The 21,948-nt window shown below is 35.2% G+C and overlaps 1 protein-coding gene across 1 annotated transcript in view; it reads right to left on the bottom strand.

Moving 5' to 3' along the window:
* The window catches only part of LOC145286212 (uncharacterized), a 101,433-nt gene extending 88,871 nt beyond the window's left edge, over positions 1-12,562 (bottom strand). The window contains exon 1 of the mRNA XM_080135013.1: positions 12,194-12,562. The gene's annotated coding sequence lies outside the window, so the exon portion shown is untranslated. The remainder of the gene's footprint in view (positions 1-12,193) is intronic.
* Between the last annotated feature and the right edge of the window lie 9,386 nt (positions 12,563-21,948).

Raw genomic sequence — 21,948 nt, 5'->3', positions numbered from 1 at the left:
TCTTGGGATTTGTGACCTACTAGTAGATGTCTGCAACAACAAAAAGAAAACCAGTTTTCATCAAACAGAAATGGAATCATGTCGTCTTTTCTAGTGCAATAATTTTATCATTCTATCCTGTACAGCAACTAAGATATGAATAGCAATACAAATAATTTACATTATCATGTCTCACCTTGAATATTTTAAGACATAACACCTTAGTAGAACTTTGTGAATATATATTGTACTCCACCTCCACGAAATATTTAATGTTAAGAATCTGACGAAGTTTGTTCTGATGGAACTGTCCAAGAGTCTCTGAAAGAGATGGCAAGTCGTCCACATCTAATAAGTGTTTCGGGAAGATGCTAATTATTATATTTAATTTATTATAAACAATTTGATGTATGATCAAGGGTTCCCAATAAGGTTGTTTGAATAATCAGCTCATCCATTCATCACAGAATGATTTGGAAAGAAAATGAGGTTTAAATCACTCGAAAGAAAAATACAAAAATATGTCTGGAGGTTTATAAATTCATTACAAAATTAAAAAAAATTATTCTTGCATGATTCAAAGTCAATAGCTACTGCTGGTTTTAGCAATAAACTACAGCTTACACACATGTGTATGTATATGTGTGTGTGTATGCGAGTGTGTGTATAATAATTAAGGCTAGGACAACAGTAAATTCTTTTCATTGTTTTGACTCTCGAGTGTGTATCCGTTGATATCTTATATGCTTTTATATAGAGTGATGTGGTTCTCGGTTGATTAACTGTGTCTAACTGTGTTGGATATATATCTGAGAGTCATGACAATGAAAAGAATATGCTGTTGTCATAGCCCTAATAATGAGTAAGAGATAAGTAAGAAAAGGAGAAAGAGCCAGGTTTATATATATGGATATATAAACCTGGCTCTTTCTCTTCTGGTGAGAAGCATTTGGTTTAAAAAATGCGATCATGTCTGATGAGAAGCATTTGGCTTAAAAATTGCATGCTCTAAAAAGGTTCTTTTTCCTTCTTGATCTGATAAGGTAATAAAGTTTTAATTTTGAATTTTCATCTCTTACTTCTTATATTAATTGCTCCACTTAACTGTGTATAGCTTCTACTGTCTTGATAGGTTTGTTTGCTAAAAGATTATTCGTATCTTTATTAATTTTAGTTATTATATATATATATATATATATATATATATATATATATATATGGAAATCGCTTGAGACAAGGCATGAAGCTACTAGATGTAAGAGCTAACAAGAACAAAAGCTGATTATTGCAAGGACAGGTTATGTCTATTGACCTTAGTCTTGAAAAGACCAAGGTTATACATAAAAGGAAAACAGTAAGTAGGAAGAGTTCCACAACCTTGCAATCCTTGGAAAGAAGCTACTGGAATATTACAGATATTAAAACAGCGAATTGATGACCACTAGATCAACGAGTCAAACGAGCTGGAACAAAAGAAGCAGGGATCAGACAATTCTGAAAAACACATGCCATAATAGAAAAGACTAGCAAAATTACGTCTGTGAGAAAGAGGTTGCTTTGAAGAAAATAGAGTGAGACCAATCAAATTACAGATACGTTTTGGCAATTTATCAAGAACCTTAAATGGGACAGAGATTCACTAGCCTAAATATGACAACAGTACTCCATACATGGTTCGATAGTAGATTTATATACAAAGGGACTAGCCTCAGATCTGAGAAAGTGTTTAGAGCGATAGAGAGAACTGATTTTACAAGAAGCAGAAAGAGCAAAGGGTTTAAAAGAATTACAAGAAAGACTTGATGAGAAATATAGACCAAGTTTTAGAGCCGATTTCTCATCAAGAGCAGAGCCATTCATAAGAATTTTAGGAAGAAAAGGGACATGCCTACAATTGAAAGATAATAGCTGAGTCTTAGCAGGATTAAATGAAACACGCCATTTCTTATCCTAATCCATAACTGAACCCAGATCAACTTCTAGAGTTCATGTTTCCCTCAATGAAATATAATTCTTCAATACCTGCAGCACTCATGCAGCCTCAGACCATGACATTCCCACCATCATGCTTGACTGTAGGCATGACACAATTATCATTGTACTCCTCAAATTAGTGTGCATGGCTGTCACCCCAGGAGGAAGCCTCTTTTGAAGGCAATACACAAGAAAGCCCGCAAACAGTTTTCTGAAGACATGTCAACAAAGTCCATAGGTTACTGGAACCATGTCCTATGGTTTGATGAGACGAAATTTAATTTGTTTGGTTCTGATTGCCTTAAGCATGTACAGTGGCGACCAGGTGAGGAGTACAAAGATAAGTGTGTCGTGCCTACGGTCAAACATGGTGGTGGGACTGCATGAGTGCTGCAGGTATTGGAGAGTTACATTTCATTGAGGGAAACATGAACTCTAACAAGTACTATCAAATATGCAGCAGAACATGATTCCCTCCCTCCAGAAACAGTATTCCAGCATGACAATGACCCAAAACACACATCCAAGACAACCACTGCTTTACTGAAGAGGCTGAGGGTAAAGGTGATAGACTAGCCAAGCATGTCTCCAGACTTGAACTCAATAGAACATCTTTGGGACATCCTCAAGCAGAAGGTGGAGGTGCGCAAAGTCTTAAATACCCACCAGCTTCGTGATATCATAATTGAAGAGTGGAAGAGCATTCCAGTGGCTACATGTGAAGCTCTGGTAAACTCCATGCCCAGAAGAATAAAGACTTTTGGATAATGATGGTGACCACACAAAATATTGAGAGTTGACATGTTGTATGTTAATATTGATAACTTTTCGTAAAGGGTGTACTCCCTTTTGTTGCCAGGGATTTAGCTTTTAATGGCTATATTTGGAGTTATTTTAAGGGGGGAAAAATTAACTATGTTATATATGCTGCAAAGAAACTACTTTTTATTGTGTCAAAAGTCATTTTTTTTTCAATGTGAAGAGATATACTTAAATATTTGAAGCAATGTGAGGGGTGTACTCATTTTTGTTATAGACTGTATATGTGTACACATATCGATGCATACACATGAAAATGTACATATCAATAGTTCTAATTATTAAATACTCAGTATACAAACGCACCATAACCAATATGAACCTGACAAAGTCGGTTTCGTATTTCCGTGTCTATAGTGTCATTGTTAAAGTTGAATGCTATCAAGTACACAAAGTTCACGACCAGTTCAATGAAGGTCACATTTATCATCAGTTCTTCTTTTTTCATTGTTAAGTGTTTTATTACAATAGATTCGAAAGAATAAAAAAATGATAATAAAATAAAACAAACAAAACGAGAATAAAGGCAGCACTGTGATTAATTTTAGTAAAACTATAGTTAACTTAGATGGGACAGCAGGTGATTGACGGTCTAACACGTGTGGGCATACCTATAAAGTCAGAAAACAGCACAGCACCCACGTTTTCTTGAACATCTTTTCTTGCTAAGTATTGCTGAAACCTGAAACAAACTCTTTGCATCGGTTGTTGGTTGGCAAGACACTACATTCTTATAAACTTTCATTCTTTGCAAAGTTTGCCCAAACTGCACTTAATATCTCCCTCCAATGCACATACACTCATGTATATCATAGCCTACACATGATATATGACTAACTGGAAAGGCGCGAGTACGCACCAAAGCAGCAAGCAAGATGCTTATTAGGAGGCGATTAAGCACTCTAAAGGAGCTTGTGAAAGATACGGGCTGACAGTAGACGTGACACTGGTTCCATCAGCATGAAACATCACTGACTGATTGATATGAGTACCACAGCGGTGGTTTGAGGCGATGAAAAAGAAAAATGGGCTTGACCCGGTGATCGGCGTGGTTCACACAGACGAGCTGAATGAGAGTCAAATCATGGCTATTCACAAAGGTAGTCGACATCCGGGGGGTGCGACGCACTACCTACTTTGTCAGGAAAAGTTGCCCAACCATGACAAAAGCAACCATTAAAATGGTCATACGGAAATATGTGGAATGTCAGTCCATTGACCCAGCGCCGGTCAAGTGGGAAAAGGGAAAGCTGGAAGTGAATGAGAATTGGCAGAGAATTGGATATCACGCATTAAGGTACCTTCCATTTTTTAACTCTAACAGACTGTGGTCCATCGCATTTCTCTACTTGGAGGAAATTGGCGAGGCAGGACTCAGCAAGCATGATTCATCAGTTGGAGGCAGTGTTCCTCGAAGTGGCTCTTTTAGACAATGACACGGCTTTCTGTAGCAATATGTTCCAAGAATTTGCACATAAATGGGGAGTTCACTTGCGATTCCATTATGCATACGCTTCAGCTGAAAATGGCATAGCAGAGCGATGTCACCATACAGTGAAACGAATAGTGGCTAGAATGCGCTGTCCCATACAGGAGGCTGTCTACTGGTATAACATCACACCCAGAGACGACATATCTCCCTTCACTGCGCCTGCCAACAGGATTTATCGAGACGAAGTTCGAGTTAAGGAAACCAATCTCGCAACTGCATCCCCAGGTCCCAAGAACAGCTCTTACCCGGTTGGAGATTGCGTGTGGGTCAAAAGACCACAAAATCGATGTACCACGAGGTTCGGCAAGGGTGAGGTGACCAAGATAATCAGCCCTCAATTGATTTTGGTGGACGGTGTGCCTCACCGCATGAAGGATCTGCGCCCTCGCCATTATGTTGTTACATCAGAAGAAGGGGAAGACTCAGACAGTACAATGTCTTCTGAAAGGACAGAGAGTATGATGCAGGATGACGGAGAGGATTTTGAGCCATATAATGCACATACTGAAGAAGCGGAAGAAGGACCACCCCTCTTGCCTTTATGAAGGAGCACCAAACAAAAAAGCTCGCTACCAGACTGCCATCTTTGTGATCATGAGATCAGGGGGGGGGGTGTAGCGGAATTGGCAATAACCGAAATGGGGGAAAGTAAAGAGTTTACCTCGGATACATCTGTTGTGTTGCAGGCCGAGGGGAAGAGAGTGGAAGAGAGTTCCAAGAAGGCGTCCATAGGTCTTTATTGGCCTTGACCCCATGCAATTCTCGCAGAATCACGTGTGCTCTCGCACGATTATGCAAATATATAATTCCTGGCCACTATAAAGGCAGGACACTGGGAAGCAGTCAGGCAGTGTCCTGCAGATTGTGTGTAGGTGGTTCTGGCGGTTGGATTGTTCTTTGTGATGAACCACGAATCTGCAAGAAGCGATTTTTCTGCTGCCTTTTTTTTCTTTCTACTTCTTCTTTCTCTACGGTCATTACAGCCAAGAAATCCCTCTCTTCTAGAGGTGGGCGGTGCAGGGCGAAACTGACTATTTCTTATCTTTGTTCCTGATTTTTGCCTACTAAATTTTGCTACAATCTGAGCACTGTACATAATGATGCCATTATTATTTTGTTTTGTAGATTTTCATCGATAACTTCATTTTAGTAAAACTAAATTAAAATGCTTGAATAAATATCAGGAGTATTAGGATCATAAAGGTAAAATTCTATAGATCGTTCTGTTTCAAACTATATTCAACTTTAATATTATTTTCTCTGCAAAAGTATATATTTCATTCTAATTTTATTTTCAGATAAAATATTCCTACCATCAATAAATTATCTATTACTAATGGAGATTTGATATCTGTCTGTCTGAATCTGAAACTATGCTATTACTTCTATTAATGTTCTATCTTTCAATGCTTAGTTCAACATAGTATATATTCGTTTGTTATGATATCAGAAAATAGCATAGCGCCTATGATTTTTGTGAACATTTTTGTTTTTCATGTTAAGTATTTGCTGCAGTCTGGAAAAAACTGTTTACACTGGTTGTTGCAAAGGCATAGCCAGGAAAAACAGAGGGGGGGGGATCCAAACTTTCGTAGCAAAGATTTTTACAAAATATGTTTCATTCGTTTTGTTTCATTGTGTTCATTTTTAATTATAATTAGGGCAACTTAAAAATTGCAATTAATACTCATTGAATGTTCTTATAACATGAAATTTAAATTTTTTATTGATTTATGAAATTTTTTATATAATTATTTTGTCAAATTGCACAATCTGATTAATAAATGCAATTTTAGGATTGCCCTAATTATAACTTTTCATCTTTCAGAGTTTTTTTTTTTTTTGTTAAGCCTTGGTACCTTTTGCCATATTCTGGTTGTATTTAAATATTTATAGATGTACGAAGCAAAACAAAAACATGAGAAGTTTCGTTTTGATTTCTTACAAAAAAATAAAAATAAATTAGTAAATATTTTGAATGCAATGGAAATGAAACAAAACGAATCCAACCCTGCAAAATTCCCTTAGATAAGTAAACTTTGAGGCATTATTGTGAATTGGCAGGCAAAATCGATTTACAAGTAGTAAATAATTTTCCCATTAGCAGACAAATTATTTACAACAAGGTAAATGCCGGCCTATTTTTGGCTGCCCTACTGGCGCTTTAAATTAGGGAAAAAAAATTTCAGTTGGCTTCTCCAGAGGTGGGGGGGGGGCGTCCAAAAAGCACGGAAAGGACGTCTTGCTATGTCTTTAGGTTGTTGGTTGCCAATACACTGCACCGTTTAACACCTCATGCTTCTTGAAGTTCGTCCGAATTACGCCATAATGTCCCTCCTTCCATATTCATTAGGTACGGGCAAAATGAATGCCGATGGTCAAAATGTATAAACATTTTAACCCTTCCCTTTACTTAAAAATTCACCAAAAATCGGAAAATTAACCAATTTTAATGAAATTTTCACTATTTATCAAATAATGATCGCGGAATATAATGAATTAATTATTTTTATTTAGATCTGAGTGAAATGTAATATTTTGTTGAAACAAAAAATACCTTTACTAAAGTTATAATTTTCAGTAATAAATAAAAAACGCAAGAATTTATTTTTGCTTTTTTTTATATAAATAAAGCATCGTAATTTGTAACAATAAAAATAAAATAATAATTTTTACAGGAACATTATAAAAAAGCCCCTAAAGTCCATATTAATGAATTCGATATAACTCAAAGAAAACTGAATTTCTCAAACTACCGATATTACCATTGAATTAAGCATTGTTTATTTAATATTTTCGCACAAAAAACATAAAATAGCAAAAATATTTCAACTTTTTTTTTTAATTACAGATTTCGCATTATTTTTATATGCAAGATTTTAATAATTTCCTTGCTCGCAAGAATGTGAAACTTTCGGCTTAACATAATTTTTATATAATTCCAAACAATAATTTAAAAAAATAATTAATTTAAAAACAGGAACATAAAAAATAATTAAATTAAAAAATGATAAAAATTGATACAAACGTTCAGAATAGGAATGTATGGATGAACGTCTGGGGAAAAAAAAAAAGAAATCTGACACTCCTACCTCCTTTAACTATTATGACTTCATTTTGAAACAGCGTTTTGGCCTCCTTATAATCGTGTTTACATTTTTTTTAGTTTGTTGTGTTTTTGGCGAACGGTAAATTACTTGCTTCTTTGAAGGCTAATTAAGTTTTTTTTTGCACAGTCAAAGTGTTTTTTTTTTTAATTTAATTCAATATCTTAGGGCTTTACTTTTCTAATTATATTTGAAATAGACCCAGAAAACTAATATTTATCTTTTAAAGGATTGTTACAATGAATTTATTTAACTTCAAAATTCAGCTGAATTGGTTAGCTCGCCGGGAAAACATTTTTCATAACTTTTTTTTCCACGTTTACAAATATTTTTTTCCTTTAGGAAATTAACTTTAGTCTCTAATCTTTCAAATACAATCAAAAAGTAGTCGGAAACCTACAAAAAAATTATGATAAATCGGCTTTCACAACTAGGTCCCTCTATTTTTGCCCGCCCATTTTTGCCCGTACCTAATATTCATGCACACATGTACTTTTGATGGGACATAGTGCACCTGGGCACTATACACAATAATATTATTATTACAATTATTTTATAAAATGATAAAAAACAAATGCTAAAAGCAACAAAAATATACATGACTATAGAAAAAAAAAGTGAAATGCCAAAAAGAAAACTATCCCAGAAAAATATAGTCGCCATCTTTACCAACCAGTCGAGAAATGGACTATCTATGAAAGAACAATACATAAAGTTTATAATTTTTTTTGGTTAAAAGTTTATGAACTTTAGTTATCATTTTTTCCTTAACTAGCCTATTTGTCGACTTGTTTTTAAAGATGGCAATTACGCTTTTCTTGGTGAATTTTCAGTTCAGCGTTTCACATATATGATGACTTTTTAATAATATTATTATTTCTAAACCATGGTTTGGTGCTACCAGATTGGGCTATCTGAAGATACTGACTTCCTGACTTAAAATGCGCCAAACATTGATGTTAATGTTTTTTTTTCCCTTTCCTTTTGAAAAACTTAGTCATGTTCTGTAAATTCAAAAACAAAAACAATAATTTTCTTCTACAAAACAACCAAACCAAACTCCATGAATGAATATTTGAAGCTATAAACAACTTGAAGAATAAAAGCTTTTTCAAAAATGACCAAATTCGGCATTAAATAACCCAAATAGTGTCGTGATGCTGCCAAACAAAACAATAAAACCAAACATCATGAATAAGTTATTTGAAAATATAAAAAACTTAAAGCGTTAAATTCAAAAAAAAATTATTGGATTCAGCATTAAATAATCCCAAAAGGGTTGATATGCCATAAAGCCATAGCCAGATCATGCCTTTTAGAGGCCCTAAGCACAAGACTTTGGTGTCCTGTAGGTGTCATTCAAAATATAAGCACGATAAAATCATACAAGATATTATCAATCGAAATGAATCAAAACTACCAGTAAGAAAAAAACAAACTTTTACTTAAATTCTACAAATAATAATAATAATAAAGAATGGCAGAAATTGGAATCAAAGGAATCAAAGGAATGGCTGCAAAAATACGACTAATGAAGAAGCGTTACAGGGAATGAAGAACACTGAAGCTGCATATCTACAAGTTCTACACACCCATCACGCATCTCCACCCATTGTCTCATCACTGCCCCCCCCAAAAAGTGATACCAAAGAGCCGAAAAGGGTCAAGGAGGATGGAAAAACCGAGGAGAGAGTGCGGATCAGACCTCCGCTGGACAAGCGCGAAGAGAACTGGAACTTTGGGGAGGCTTAGTGCCATTCAAATTCCAGTATAGACTAATAGCCACTGCCAGCGAGAAATCAATGGTAAAGGGCTGTTGCGATGATGCAAATTTATTTGCAAATGCTATCGAAGGAGGTGGAAAGAGCTGGATGTCTGGGGAGACTTGTTGTCACTCAGATTCCAGAGAACACCACAGGTTTCCAATCAGATCTTTGATGACTTGTGTGAAAGCTCCATGTGAACCAATAATAATAATAATAATAATAATAATAATAATAATAATAATAATAATGAATAAATAAACAACTTTTACTTACATTTGAAAGTTTTCTGGTTTTTTTTTTACTGCAAAGTCTTTGTCCAAATCTTCAGAGTCCTGGGGGAATTCATCCAGAAAATACCAACAGCATGTCAAGTATTTTGTGGATGAATTCACCCAGACTGACTGAAAAGAGGATCGCTTTACTACCATCAAGAGAGCCTTTTGGGCAAGATCAAAGTGTAGTATCTGTTCCGACAGATACTGCACTTAAGATAATTTGTACCAGTCAATGGAGGGGAAACCCTCTATACTGGGACAATTATTATTTTTGGTAACCAGAGTGACCCCTTTTAGGGGAGCTGGTTTTTACCTCACATTAAAAACGGCCTTGTGCCTAATTTGCTCAGTGGGGGAGCAAATAAATACCATCTGTTCCGGCAGATGCTGCACTTAAGATAATTTGTACCAGTCAATGGAGGGGAAACCCTCTATACTGGGACAATTATTATTTTTGGTAACCAGAGTGCCCCCTTTTTGGGGAGCTGGTTTTTACCTCACATTAAAAACGGCCTTGTGCCTAATTTGCTCAGTGGGGGAGCAAATAAATACCATCTGTTCTGGCAGATACTGCAAGCTATGACTAGCTATGACTAGCAAAGACCAGATGTGGGGGCAACCCCACATGCCTGACCTTTAACCAGCTCCCATTTCCCACCTCTCGGGAGCTGGTCCCCTTTTTCCCTTCCCCCTCCCTTCACTCCTCACATTAAAAATTGGCTTTGTGCCTAATTTGCTCGGTGGGGGAGCAAATAAATACCATCTGTTCTTCAGATGCTGCACTTCCATTTCTTGTTCTCTTTTGGTGGAGGAGCAGACAATTTTTTATTTTTGTACCTTTTCTCCACGTTAAAAAACGACACTGGTGTCTAACTCTGTCCCGTGGGGAGGCATTGTAAATAGGTACTACGATCAAGAGAGAATTATAATGGTTGTCTAAGATCAAAGCTTGATGACCAATGCTTTAAAAAAAAAAAAACTGAGTGGTCTAATCAATGACAGCAAGTGCAGATTCTGCCACACAGAAGTAGAAAATATAAGCGACCCGACATCCAACTGTAAGGTTCTGCTGTGGATAGCTACAATAGAGTGTGTAAATATCTCCACTAGACGATCTGTAAAAAAGAATAAAACCTGACATAGTGATGTCCCCAGTGATGCTAAGTTAAACAGAGCTGAAAGAGAAAAGATAACAAAATACCAAAGGTCTTATGTGTGACATAAAAAGAAACTGGAATCTTAACATCTCTATCATTCCGGTTACTACAGGAGCAACTGGACTCATGAAAAAGAATTTCAAAAAGTACCTGGCAAATATACCCAGTGAACCAAGTGCAAGAGAGATTCAAACAAGTACACTTAAATGAATGGTTGGAATCCTAAAAATATCTTTCAGTTGGAATATCGGAGTTAGCGGATGGATGTTTGGCATCCGGTAGGATGCTTCATCCCCAGCTTGAACAAACCAATAAGAAAATTAAAAAAATAATAATTAATAAACCACACAAAATGTTATGCATTGAAATAAAACAAAACTGGCCAATTCGAATTATTTCATTAAACACTGAGACATCATTGAAAATTCAGCTATGAAAATGTCTGTGATGCCCCTCTCTCCTTCCTTTGATGCCGTAAGTACAAGCTTATTTGTTTAATAGTTAATCCAGGCCTGCGTAAAGCAAAACAACCAGACCAAACCAAACCAAACTAAACCATATTTTAAGTAAAAAAATAAATTGTTTGAGAGTGATGTCAACATTTTATTTGACTTTAAATAAGACTCAACCAAACTCGTAAAGAGTTGTTTGAAAAAAAAAAAAAGGGAAGGAAAATAGTTGGTAATAATATACATCCAATAGTTAAACTATATTTAGTTTTGTGTAAGACTACTGAATTCAAGTGGAGTCATAGAAAAAAAAATCACTTGTCTGGTACCTGAATGGAAATTAGGGAGACTTGTTGTCATTCAAACTCCAGGGAACACCACTGGTTATTATTGTCAATGAGCAATCACTGCCGATGACTTGTGTGAAAACTCCAAGTGAGTAAATAATAATAATAATAATAATAATAATTAGGAACAATACCGAAAAACTTTTTTAAAAAAATAAAAATAAAAAAGAATGAGTGAGATTGGAATCAGAGGGATGGTTGATAAGATACAACGAATGACAATAATGAAAGTTGCAGAAATATTAAGGAAACCCCTTGAATGTGGAGATTAACACACATTGGCTAAAGGTGCTAGCCTGATATATAGAAACTGCTACAGATGTAAAACACAAAGAAACATCACATGGAATCATGAAAACTGAAACTGCAGAAATGTAAGTTAACACCACCCTGCGCCCTCGCCCCCTCCTTTTTTTCTTCTTAGTATCACCATAAACTGGTACCACACCAAATAAGTGAGGAGGGTGAAGGAGGATAGAAAAGACTGAGGAGAGAGAGCACTAACCAGACCTCCACTGGATGAGTGTGAAGAGGACTGGAACCTTAGAAATGCTTATTGCCACCCAAATCTCAGTGATGACCAATGTTCACTACCAACGAGAAATCAATGGTACACGGCTATTGCGATAACACAAACTAATTTGCAAAAGTGAAAGAGGCAGTGAGTACTGAAAAACTGGGGAGATGTGTTGCCACTCAGACTCCAGGGAACATCACAGGTTGTTTTCAAAGAGAATTCTTTGATGATAGCCTGTGTGAAAACTAGTGAGTAATAATAATCAATTATTCTACGCACCACGAAAAAAAAAAAGAAAAGAAGAAACTTACCTTTATCATTACACGCGTCGTATTTTTGTTATTTGTTGTTTTGTTTTTGTTTTGATTTTTGTTTGTTTAGTTTTTTTTTTTTTTTTTGAATAAAGTGTATTAACAAAAAAGAAATCTGCCGTCAACAAATTGACGAATGAAATCGAAAAGGGTGATTGATAAAACTCCGTCGTTAAAAGAAATATCGACCTTACAACAGTGATTTGTATCGATTACTTAAAGTTGTTTTACTAAAAAGGACGACAGATTTTTTTTTAAGAAAAGAAATATTATTAATGCTTTGATGATGACCCGACCCTTAGCAACCCAACGGGACATTCGTTAGTGACGTACCGACCCGCTGGTTACTATGAAAGTTTTTTTCTTTTTCTATTTTACTTTTTCTTTTCTTCTTTTTCTGTAGTACTTCGTAGCAGTTGTATTAGTAAAATTAATCGCAATACTTGCGATAAACATGTAGGTTCAAATGTAACATAGGGGCTGTTAAATATCAGTATTTTGCTGTTTTCAATTGTAGCATCGGGGCGGTTGAAATATCAGTATTTTGTTATTGTAACATAGGGGCGGTTAAATATCAGTATTTTGCTGTTCAATTGTAGCATAGGGGCAGTTGAAATATCAGTTTTTGTTGTTTAATTGTAACATAGAGGCAGTTGAAATATCAGTATTTTGTTGTTTTAATTTTTTTTACATAGGAATCACCACTTATCAAGGCACGGAGGCCACTCGAGGATAAGGGTCAATGGGGATACATTAGTCAATGGTATTATAGCGTAGTAAACATAAGTAGTGAAAATTTTATAAATTGGATTATTTAGAGGTACGGTTCATCAAGAAATCGTTTACGTTGGACTTGAAGACAATCAAATTGTAGTCAGCTGAAAAGTAGGCAAACAGAAGAGAGTTTGGCAAGCGTGCAAAAAGAAGCATAAGCTACGTTTAGGTTTAGGCACAGATAAAGAGTGGGTGAAATTATTGATAGTGGTTTTGGCTAGACGAGTGTTTTTCGTGAAAGTTTGGTAAGAGAGGACCATAGATTGAAGCTCAGACGAGCACTTGCTATGAAAATATCGATAAAGCAGAGACAGGCTCGTAACATCTCTTCTATGGGAAAGAGGTTGCAGGAAAGAGAAAAAGGCATCCCTCACTAAGCTACAAATTCTATTTTGAACTCTGTCAAGGCAGAATAAACTGCTTCTAGAAGCTCCTGCCTAGATGTGGCAACAGTACTCCATCATTCGCCGTACTTGGCTTTTATATAAGTAGAGAATTGCATCAGGAGATGAGATATCTACTGGAGCAGTAGAAGGATCCTACCATTTTTTCAGCAACCTTGGCAACAGATTTGATATATGTGTTCCATTTCAGATCAGGAGTAAACGTCAAGCCCAGAAGCTTGTCAAAACATGAAGCCTCACCAAGACGAGAGCCGTTCATTTCAATTGATGCCAGATGGGGAACAGAGCGGTGATGATATAAAGATAGGAGCTTGGTTTTAGATGCATTAAAAGTAACCAGCCACTGCTTTCCCCATTGTACCACGTGCTCAAGATCAGAGGAGAGAGAGTCAGAGAGAACTTGGTCATTTATGGTCTTTGATGTGTTGCCATAGATGGTAGTGTCGTCAGCATAAATGTCAATGAATGATCTTAGGATGTTATTTGGAAGATGCAGATCAGGAAGAAAGTTGGGCCCAGGATGGACCTCTGAGGGACTCCAGCATTAATACTGTGAGCTTCTGATTTCTGCTTATCAACCACTACTCTTATGAACCTATCCGACAGAATTGTAGCATGGAGGTAGTTGAAATATCAGTATTTTGTTGTTTTAATTGTAGCACAGAGACAGTTGACACAGATAAGAAAACGTGAACTAACCCCAAGTTCCAGTGGCTACACTTTTAACTCTGTCTAGTGGTGAACCCTTTAAGAGTGACCAGACTCTTACTGGTCACTGGAAAATACCGCTCAAATGCTCGAAAAATGCACAAAATGTGCACGACCCTAAGTCTGTGTGGCAACACTGTTTACTTCAGCCAGCTGTATGTCGCTTCGACTTAGTGCTGAGATCTCTTCTCAACACACTCTGTGTCTTCATCATCTGGTCGTCAAGGTAGATCTGAAATCAACTGCACCTTCAATTCGACAGGTAATCAACAAATAAAGAAAAACCAGTGGTCATTTTTCTTATAAACAAAAAAATAATTATTCAATGAAAGTTACAAAGCTCTGATCATTTATAAGTCTCTAACTCAAGATGCAAATATTCGAGGACTGGCGGCTTCCATTAGTACAGTTATGGCGAATAACCCTAAGTTCAGGGGCTTGTCACTGCACAGTATAGATTCAGTAGCTTGGAGCAGAGTGTGTCTTAAGTCAGGGGTTCCACTCTGACTGGTGTGAAAGCCCCAGGCGGCTAGCAGATTGTGTCCTCGAGTCATTATATTGAGAATCAGGTGGACTTAATCCCGCCTCTGATTCCCAGAATTTCATTTCACAATTCAAAGAAAACCAATCTCAGGCAGTTTTTGAAATTCTCAAGCTCTAAAAAAATTTTCCTTTTCTTCTTCTTCCTACAATCTCTGACTGCCACTCTCAACAGAAGGGTTCACTGCCTTCACCTTTCATTGGTCCAACCTTGGCAACAGATTCACCATCACTCACATGAGAGGGCTCCTCCTGTTTTTGGTTCATTTGCATAATCAAGAGTTTTTCCAATGGGCCATTTCATATGAGTAAAAAAATAAATAATTTGGTTATCTTTTTGAGGTGATCAAATTCCCCTGACAATAATAATAAATTGACTTTGTATCCTCCATCTTGTTTTTACTTATAAAAACTCATAATATCTGACCTATATTTCGAGTGACCCAATAATAAATTTTGACCACTCAGAATTTGGTTAACTGCTTTTCCTAACAGGAGTGGTCTATTCAGATGAACTTATTAAATCGCCATTTCTGATATTTTTTTTAGATATCTTTAGTTTGGAACATCACGTTTTCAGCTACTTTTTTTTTTTTAATGGCCGTTTATTTCAACAGAAATTATCACGAAAGAAAATAGATTTCTTCTTCATCAATATTCAAATAAGTGTGTGCATGTATTAAATTGATACCATAACAACTTTTCTTAACAATGCTCTTTCTTTCCATCATTATCACCACCATCATCACCACCATCATTATACACATCATTACCGTCATCATCATCATTATCGTTTTCTCATTCATGGATATGTGAAACACTATTGATGATGAAGGTTCCTGAGAATGTCGTAGGGCTTTTGGAGAAGTATGGCTCAATGTTAAATGGTGCTGACAGCAAACAGAGAGGTGATGGGACAGGTTGGCATTAAACGTGGAATATTTCAAGGAGATTCGTTATCTCCACTTCTTTTTGTAATGATAATGATGCCACTGAGCATCCTCTTGAAGAGAGAAAAACTGGGGTATAACTTTGGATCTGGTAGCAGACGCCTCAACCATCTACTGCTTATGGATGATTTGAAAATATTCGGTAGAAATGAAAAGGAAATGGAGAGATTGGTAGAATTGTGGGGACGTACTCAGAAGACATTGGGATGGAGTTTGGGATTAGTGAAGGTGCAGTGCTGGTGATGAAAAGAGGAGCAAAGGTTCATTTGAATGGAATAGTGCTGCCAAATGGAGAAATCATGAAAGAAATAGAAGATACAGGGTATAAGTGTTTGGGAGTGTTGGAGGGTGTAGGCATCATGAACAGAGAAATGAAGGAGAAAGTCAGGAAAGAGTATCTTAGAAGAGTGAAACTAATTACAAAGTCGAAACTGTATGGAGGAAACCTAATGAAAACAGTGACTGCATGGGCAGTCAGTGTTTTGAAATACAGTATGAGAATTTTAGAATGGTCTGACAAGGAGTTGCATGCTATGGATATCAAAACAAGAAAAGTTTTAGCAATGTTTGGTATATTTCACATTTGAAGTAGCGTAGCAAGGCTGTATCAAAAGAGGAAAGACGGTGGGAGAGGATTGAAAAGTGTAAAAGATTGTGTTAGAACCGAAGGAGCATGTGGTTAGAAGTGAGGAGTGGATGCTTATGGTTATGGCCAATGAAGTGGAGGTATGTGAGACCAAGGCTGACTATGTGAAACATATGGACAGAGAAAGGGCAGAGGAACTCGCTAGGAAGAAAATGCGTGGAAGGTTCTTCCAGGATATAGCAGAAGTGGCTGATGAAAGATTATGGCAATGGCTTAGAGCTGGGTATCTGGCTAAGAGTACTGAAGCTTTTGTTTGTGCAGCACAAGAGCAGGTATTAGGAACACGATTGTTCAAAAAATGGTTCCAGGAGAGGAAGTTGCTGCAGAATGCCAGATTTGTGGTAAGACCTCAGAGTCAATTGCACACTTTGCAGCAGAATGTAGTGGATTGGCCCAGAGAGAGTACCGCAAAAGACACAATTGCATGGAACTCCGGATATATTGGGAGGTGTGTAAGAGGGTTGGGGTGAAGTGTGCTGGAAAATGGTTTGAGTAGGTGCCCGATGAAGTGAGAACAAGTGAGGATGGCAAGGTAGAGGTATGGTGGGACAAAAGAGTCATGATGATCAAGCAATTGGAACATAATCGTCCGGATTTGGTCGTCATTGACAAAGTCTCAAAAAACTGGCAGAGTGTAGACTTTTCAGTACCATGGGACAGGAATGTAAGAGAGAAGGAGAACGAGAAGTGTGGCAATTATGTTCCATTGACCTTGGAGATAAGGCGTATACATGGGGTTAAAACACAAATAATCCCAGTCGTAGTTGGTACAGTAGGAGTAGTATCAAGTCATCTGGATGGAAAATTGAAAAAATTACAAATCCCCAATGTTTTAGGTGGCCTTTAGACCTCTGCTATTGTAGGTACCACCAACATCCTTAGAAAACCCCTTGATCTTTGAAGCTCCTGGTTTGGAGCCGGGATTGAGGGAAATCCTCTGGAAATGAATATCATCTCTTTCCAGAGAGACGTTGATAAACGAAATCAGAATTATTATTATTATTATTATTATTATTATTATTATTATTATTATTATCATCATCATCATCATTATTATTATTATTATTATTATCATTATTATTATCATTATTATTATTATTATCATTATTATTATTATTATCATTATTATTATTATTATTATTATCATTATTATTATTATCATTATTATTATTATTATTATTATTATTATTATCATTATCATTATTATTATTATCATTATTATTATTATTATCATTATTATTATTATTATTATTATTATTATCATTATTATTATTATCATTATTATTATTATTATTATTAATCTGGATAATATAATTACAAGAATGAATTAGAAGAAATGTATAAATAAAATTGTACAATTTTCTAAAACTTATTTACTCAATTAGAATTATCTATTTACTGTAGTTAAGTGGTATTTCATAAATAAATTTATACTCAAACCAGTTAATTAAAAAATTCAACTGATCGTTATTAAATTTATCAATTAATAAACTGAGAAATATACCTTTCTTATCACAAATTGTACAGTTTTATAAATCTGTTATTTGCTTGATCAGAATTATCTATTTACTGCAATTAACTGCGGTTAAATTAAATTAATTTCATGCATGTGCAGATTAATGATATTTTAAGTCAACGCATTTAAAGTTATGAACAGTATATAGGACTCGAGCAAAGCCAGATTGAACTGCTAGTATATATATATATATATATATATATATATATATATATATATATATATATATATATATATATTGTTACAACGTATCCCAGCCCTACTGGGGATGGTAGAGATAGGTGACGTAACGAAATATATAAAAAAAATAAAGTTTCCCAGGTTCCTTGATAATGCATTGTTATGGGAATGGGACAACAACAAAATGAAATGTACTGGACAACGAAATCACATAAGAAATAACGAGGACAAGTATCGTCGAAAAATTAACAAACTTTTATTTATATAAAAAATAAATAAAATTCAAGAAAAGAAAAGAAAATTAAATATGTCTAACAAAATGGAATGATTTAATGATTCAAATTCTACCAAGAGAAAAATATATCAACAGTCAATGTTCACATAAAACAAGAAATCGTCTGCTCAATTAGATACAGGTTCTAAGGGTAAGAGAGAGATGTTGAAGAAATGAAAGTTTTGGTTGAAAAACTCACTTAATGTCCTTTGAAATGTGACCTTTCTTTTGTCTCCTTTTTTTATATGTATTTCTTTCCTGTAAATTGTTTATATTTGATTATGCGCGCAGGTTAATTTTCATATTTTTGTCCTTCGGATTATTTATGTTTCATTACGTGCGTGCATGTTAATTGCTCCAAGTATTTGTTTCTGAAGCTTATCGAAACCCTTGATTTATAGTAAAAATTTCACTGCTCCATTGATCCTTCCTTCACTGGGTTCATTCTTTTCTTCAGTTAATATTCTAACTTTGACCGCTGATCAAAACAGATCTTTACCGTCGCCGCCAACATCGGCTTATGTCGTTGATATTTACCTCCGCGACACTGCTACCATGCTGCTGTCGCCTTTCGCCAGCTTTGCCACCCCGACCTTCGCTGACTTATGTCTTGTCGCTTTGAAGCACGAAGCTCCACTGCCTGTTGACAACGTTTTTCAGTCCCCTCTTTCTCTATACGGTCTATCTCTCTCTTTCTCTATACAGTTTATCTCTCTATATATACGGTTTAGTTCTCTCTATCTTTTCTCTCTCCTCTCTTTCTCGTCCATGAGCTTTCTTTTCTCTTTCCTCTTCCACCCTTCGTTCAAGGTATCTCTGTCTCTTCCTTCTCCTCTTGTTCGCAGGCCTCCTCCTCCCCTTTTTTCTTGTTTTGTTTAGAAAATGTGAACGAGCAGACGAGAATGGATCCTTTTGGCGCCAAAAAATGATACAGTAAGTAAAATATACTGAAAATATATCTCCTCTCGGCTAAAAATCAATGAAATAATAAATTATACATTTTAATAAATGTATCACAATATATATATATATATATATATATATATATATATATATAAACAATAATATTAAATGAAAGATGACTAAAAGCTATATATAACTTTATTATATCATCAGAACAATGAGGAAAAATTAAGGGGAAATTTTCTTTATTTTTCTGAGAATAAATTAAGTTATATATAAATTTGTTCCTCATTTTTCATTTAATATTATTGTTTTCTGCTCCCCTTGATAGTGTTGAGCTTGTCTTATCTTGATAAGTTATGCTTTGTTAAAAGATTTACTCTTTAATAACATAATTATATATATACTGGCTTTGCTTGGGCTCTATGTACTGTTCATAACTTTATGTGCATATGTATTATTATTATTATTATTATATTTTTTATGTCCAGGTAACCTACAACGAAAATTTCAAGTGTTTAGACCCAAAATTGGCGGAGGAGTTGGGTAGAGTCTGCAAAGGTCAACTCTTTCAACTTTAACCTCTTGGCAGCCAAATTTTTGTCAAAAACTGATTAAAAAGCTTGCTGCATGTCTGAATACCTTTTATGTAAAATTTCAAAAGTTTAGACCCAAAAATTGGCTTAATAGTTTGCTAGAAACCGCAAAGGTAAAATCTTTTTAACTTTGACCCCTTGGCAGCCAAATTTTAGGCCAAAAACCGATTTAAAAAATTGCCCTATTGCTGAATACGCTTTATGTAAAATTTTAAATGTTTAAACCAAAACTGAGTAATTTGATAGAGACCGCAGAGGTCAATATTTTAAAACTTTGAGCCCAATTTTTAGCACTTAACATTTATGGTTTTGGGCTCAAATAAAATTAAAAAGTTTGATCCATGTCCAAGTAACCTACATCTAAAATTTCAAGTGTTTAGACCCAAAATTGGCGGAGGAGTTTGGTAGAGCTTTCAAGGGTCAAATCGTTGAACTTTGACCCCTTGACAGACAAATTTCTGGCTGAAAACCGATTAAAAAGATTTTCCCAAATCTCAATACCCCCTTATATCTAATCTCGAGTCTGTAGACTGAAAATTGACAAATTAGTTTGGTAGGGAAATATACACACACACACATAATTTCATATATATATATATATATATATATATATATATATATATATATATATATATACACACACACTCGGGAGCAAAAAAAATGGACCAAACAAATTTTAAACATTTTATTGCACTAAAAGCTATATTGAACAAAGAACAATTGAACAAGGAAACTTAAATGAGACTAATCACACTGAACAAGACATTTACTTTAATAAATGCTTAGGATGGAATCGCATTCCCTTTTGATTTCTTTAAAAGATCAATTCTTTTAGACATGCTCTCAACAAAAGTGAAACACTGAAGAAGAGATGCTATTCCATTCACTTTGCACATCTTCCCACAGTTTGTCATTGTTCGAAAAGGTTCTTCCATCCAATGCACAAGATATTATGGACCAAACATTCTCGATTGGGTTTAAATCGGGGCTTTGACCAGGCCAAAATATCACATTAATTGAATTATCAGAAAACCATTTTTTTTGTGACTTTAGCAATGTGTGCAGGGGCATTATCGTGTTGAAAAATAATGTTCAGCGATATTCCCAGCTTCTGGATACTTGGTAACAGTCCTGTTTCTAATATTCAAATATATTCCTTTGCATTGATTGACTTCTCACATCTAATAAGTTCCCCAACTCCTGCTGCAGTAAAAGTTCCCCAGACCATTATCTCTCTATTCTCGTGTTTAACTGTCGTTTTTATGCAACTTGGTGAAAATCTTTCTCCAGTTCTTCGATTGCACCATTCGGGAGCATCGGGAGCATCAATAACAAGACAATCTTGATTCATCTGACCAGAAAACATTCCTGAACCAGTCTGTATCTTTCTTGCCATAATACGAGAAAAATCTCTTTCTATCATTGATGTTCTTCTTAGATAAAAATGGCTTCTTTGCACACCTTTTAGAAGAAAATCACATTTCTTTCATTCGTCTAGATATTGTATATCTAGAAAGAGAATTTCCAGCCCCTATTTTGAATTCTTTGCTATGGTCAACATAAGTTTTCTTTCAATCCTTCAAAACAGTTAATTTAAGCTTGTGGTCGTCCTTCAAAGTGAATGCTTTAGGGCAACCAGATTCAGATTTCCCTTTTACCAAGCATTCGACTTCGAACCTTTGACCAATTCGTTTCACTACAGAAAAAGATGTTTTCACATTCTTTTCTTAAAATATCAAAAATCTGCTTGTAAGTCAAAAAATTCATGGAAAAATCGATTTCTTCCTTCTTTCACTCTTATCCCATTTTTTTTTTTTTTTTTTTTTTACTCATGGGTGTATATGGTGAGAATAATATAAATTTCACTTAGAGAGAGAGAGAGAGAGAGAGAGAGAGAGAGAGAGAGAGAGAGAGAGAGGGGCATTAAGTGATTTAATTTCTTATCTCTCTCTCTCTCTCTCTCTCTCTCTCTCTCTCTATATATATATATATATATATATATATATATATATATAGTTAGATAGATAGATAGATAGATAGATAGATAGATAGATAGATAGATAGATGTAGAGAGACAGATAGAAAGATTGAATAACGTTTCAAATCGCAATTTTTTATTGATTTTTTGGCGTTTCTACGCTATTGGGGTGAAATTTCGGAAATCATAATACTGAATTTCACATGAAAACAATGGTATCTACGTATTCCTCGTATTTTTAATATGATTATATCCAAAAATTACGAAAATCGATAATGTAGAAAAT

Source organism: Euprymna scolopes, chromosome 10, assembly GCF_053919585.1.
Source record: "Euprymna scolopes isolate OS-2025 chromosome 10, ASM5391958v1, whole genome shotgun sequence".
Classification (NCBI taxonomy): domain Eukaryota; kingdom Metazoa; phylum Mollusca; class Cephalopoda; order Sepiida; family Sepiolidae; genus Euprymna; species Euprymna scolopes.
The sequence above is the reverse complement of the archived record's forward strand: the minus strand, read 5'-3'. Positions and strand labels throughout refer to the sequence as shown.